This window comes from Limulus polyphemus, unplaced genomic scaffold (genome assembly GCF_000517525.1).
Source record: "Limulus polyphemus unplaced genomic scaffold, Limulus_polyphemus-2.1.2 Scaffold5415, whole genome shotgun sequence".
Lineage (NCBI taxonomy): Eukaryota > Metazoa > Arthropoda > Merostomata > Xiphosura > Limulidae > Limulus > Limulus polyphemus.
In genome coordinates, this window is record NW_013671025.1 from 62,118 (window position 1) to 66,260 (window position 4,143).

Here is a 4,143-nt window from a genome sequence, read left to right on the forward strand (position 1 = left end):
TACCTTGATAAGCATATGAATGATAAGGGCTGGCTTCAAAACCTTTTGTTTTTCTTTTTCAATTATTTTAATTTAGTTTAAAGGATGGACCAATAGGTCTCATGTTGTCCCAAAACATTGTTATGTTAATATATTATTCCACATGGACTAGTAATAAAAATCTTTTTTTAGGTCTTCTATCTGGTACTTCTCTTCCTCATTATATATGTGTATTTTTTATTTTAAATTTTTTTATCCATTGCATTTGTAATTGACAATACTTTAATTGATTTCCTTTGATTCTTTCTTGTGTTTGAATTCACTTTTGAACTTGACATATTACTTTCTTCATATACCCCAGTTACAAATTATTTAGTACATGTTCATTAAGCTTGTCACAGTTACCAATACAACCATTTTATAAAGTATATGTAAACTCCTTCAAAATTTAATACTCAGAGACAAAAAGTTTCCATAAAAAAAGGGGTAGGTTGGGGGTGGGAGGCCCCCTCTACACTTTCAGTTTATACTAAAATACTTTATTTATGCATTGTACCTTATAAACTGTACACAATATCCAAGAAATAATAAGTTTTATAATATTCATAGATATACAAGTTCAGGAATGGTTGTGACATTTTTGAAAAAAGGAACACAAATGCTGTTAAAATATCGGGTAAAATGAATGAGACATTGATCAAGATGAGATTTGTTTAAATAAAATTTCTGCCTATTAATGAAATAACCAACAAACACAAAAGTAACAATTACGTTAACAACAAAAATTTCAAAAAATCAATAAATAAGTGGAAAAACACAAAACATACAATTCAGTCTTACTGTGCTATCATTTCTAATATGCCATAATAAATACTAACTTTAAAAGTTGTAATTTAAGGGGAAAAATAAGTATGCCAAAAAAAAATTTCTAAATAAATAACCATACACACATAATAAATAAAAACACTTGCCTCATAATAATGATTAAAATTACATGAAGCCCATATAAGACATGAAACAATGATACCATAAAAGTATACTATCACAAAATTACACAATAAAATTAGCTTAGGCTTTTTCAGAATTCTTTTGAGGAGATGGGTGCAAAGCAAAAATTGTTCATGGCATTAAGTGAAATGTCTTGAGAAGCTCTCTCAAAGTTTCTTGTATTATATTGGAAACACTGACTATAACATAACAAGGGGTCTGTTTGTTCCATTAAACCTATCCTGTTCACTGAAGTTTAAGAAAAAACAACTCAAGCCAGCCTTTATCATTTGAATATTTATGAAGCATTTTCTTAATAAATTTACTGCATCCACAACATTTGAAGGAAACCCATTCCAAATTGTCAACTACCTTGTTAAAAACATAACTGTCTTAGTTGAAGATGTCTTATATCATAAAATATTTATGTTTGTGTCCCCTTGTCCTACTGTTCTCACCATTAAGTACAGAAAAAGATAATGCATTGACATTATCAATTCCTTTAACAATCTGAAACAACTCAATCATAACCCTTCTTTTTTTCAAGAGAAAACAATTTCAGAGATTTTTTTATCTGTTCTTAAAAGACAACCTTTCTATCCCAATAGAATATATTCTAATAATCTTCCTTTAAACCTTTTTCATAATCGAATGTCCTTCTTAAGGTAAGTAGCATAACACAGAAAACAATACTCCAAATGAGGCTTAACCAGTGATTTATAAAATGAAATTTTAGCTACTTTAAACTTTGGCCTAATAGCAAATAAACAACTAATATAGATTGAAAAGTGTGGAATTTGCTGATTCAAAATAGTAAATTTTTGGCTCATTTCATACTAATATACTGAGTACAAAATAATGAATAATTTTATACCCTTTATGATTTTAGTTTCTTGTACCTCTAACAACTGAAGTGGCATGTGTTGTTAATTCTATTGCCCCTTTGTATACTGAAGGCACACTTAAGTATGTATATGCTTCATCACTTAAATGTACTTGTATACATACTATTCACCACCTCATGATTGATTACCTCGATACAGTTTTATTCATAAAAAAAATCATTAACTTGATCCCAAGAACAAGTATACATTACTAATGTAAATCAGTACCCACTAGTTACCTCACTAGTCACTGTTAATTATTATAATAATAATAACTCAGTTGTTGGTTTTTTTTGTTCCAAAAATGCATGTGCATTTTGCTATCTAAATGTGCATGTACACACACTTCATTTCAACGGATGTAAACAACAGGCAGATGTAAATATACTTTAGTAGATATTTTGTACAACTACATATTCAAAGCTTATCAAAGTTTTTAAAAATGTCTAACGTTAGGTCATAGAATAACATTATAAATTTACTGATAGTAATAAGTAAAGTTTAACCCTAACTAAAGCAAAAAAAATACACAAGTTACAGTGTTATTTATTTATAGAATATAGGCTGTACTAAATAAAGGTTTAACTAATGTTAAGCCTAAGACAAGTGGACTTGTAGAATTCAGCATATGCAATTAGAATTTTTTGTATTATTCTAGAAATCCTGTATTTAAAGAAGTAACACTGCAATAAAGATACTAATTTGATCCACAAATGTTTTGCAGGCCTGTACTACTATAATTTTTTCTAATTCTTAATCAGTGTCATGAAGTACATCACATTTAAGCAACACAGGACATTCTAAGGGTATTTACAAACGTTATCAAACAACTTTTAACTTATTATATTAAGTTGATAAACTTTGCAGTTGCACTTGTCGGAACCAGTTTTAGTTTTACTCGCGTATACCACATGTAGATAGTAAGGGTGAAATTTAGTGCTGTGATATCAGGATTCAATGAGGGGTTCTCTGCAGCGATATAACACGCAACGAAACCCGACTTAATCTCTCGTAGTCGTATACACCGAGTTTAAAATTAAAGTAACATTTCCTAATCAAATTCAAAGTTCCATGAACTGATGCACTTTGGACAGGCTAGCCCTAGCCTTTAATTTTAAACCGAATACAAGTTGAAACTTGAACCGGTGTTTGACTCATTCTAATCTTACCTTTAGGCTGTAATATAAGCCTATTCAAGAAACTGATAAAGTTTCTGGTGATAGAATAAACTTTATCGAAACTGGCTAAACTAGTTTTTAAAACGTCAACACACCTAGTATCAACTTCAAGAACAGACCCAATTAATTCTCGTGACTTCACACCCCAAACAACTACAAGCAAATTAGCGCCCTCTTTACAAATATACATTATTAAAAACTTCTAATTAAAAGTAAGAATTAAAATAATTTAAATCATAGCCTATCAAATTAATGAATTGTTTGTTGTCAAGTGCAAAGCTACACAATGAGTTATCTGTGCTCTGCCCACCGTTGGTGTCGAAACCAGATTTGTAGAGTTATAAGCCATCAGACTTACCGTTGAGCCACCATGGGACAAAATTAACAAGGGAAATATTATATTATTAACCGAATAGCAATACTTAATGCCATAAATCAATACACCATAAAACTAAAATGTATAATGATTAAAATGGATTGAATAATCACTTTGGTACTCAAGCTGTAAAAGAAAACAAAAATAAATAAATAATATAGTCACATCTCGTAAATTTTTTTTATAAAATAATTGTTGCGTGCAATAAATACACTGAAAATCATGATTACAAGCTCATACATCTAGAATTTTTTTTATATTAAAACCGAAATAGATATCCGCGCCTCACGATTCTGCATACTTGCTGTGTTACGTTTGCAACATTTTATTTAACTTTACTCCATTAAATATGCTAGGATCAATCTTGAAATCCATGTTTCATGACTGTTATAGAATATTATACTTATAGCCACCAGAATGGCTTTGATGACTGCATAGAGGATTATATATGTTATATCAAAAAGTTTTGAATATGTAAATTAGCAAGCCACGTGACAACTACGGCCAATGTAAAGTAGCAGTGGAACAGCATGTAATATTTAGTATTCGTAGGTTGTGTGATATCACCGAAACTGAGCGAGTTTGGGAATAGTATTGTTGCGTCAGCGAGGTCACGTGACTAGTGTCATGCCACGTTTCTAGAACTATCTTGTTCCTTCGTGAATGCCCTAGCATTTACTAGATATAGGGTAGGCTGGTATATATATAAGAGGGTGACGGCGTGACGCGATAATGTGTG

At 30.5% G+C, this 4,143-nt stretch overlaps 1 protein-coding gene across 2 annotated transcripts in view; it reads right to left on the reverse strand.

Annotated features, from left to right (window-relative positions):
• The window catches only part of LOC106472545 (vacuolar protein sorting-associated protein 35-like), a 56,854-nt gene extending 53,668 nt beyond the window's left edge, over positions 1–3,186 (reverse strand). The window contains exon 1 of one of the 2 annotated variants that reach the window (XM_013933197.2): positions 3,020–3,186. The gene's annotated coding sequence lies outside the window, so the exon portion shown is untranslated. The remainder of the gene's footprint in view (positions 1–3,019) is intronic. The other variant, XM_022401109.1, reaches the window with a different exon arrangement.
• Positions 3,187–4,143: the final 957 nt, after the last annotated feature.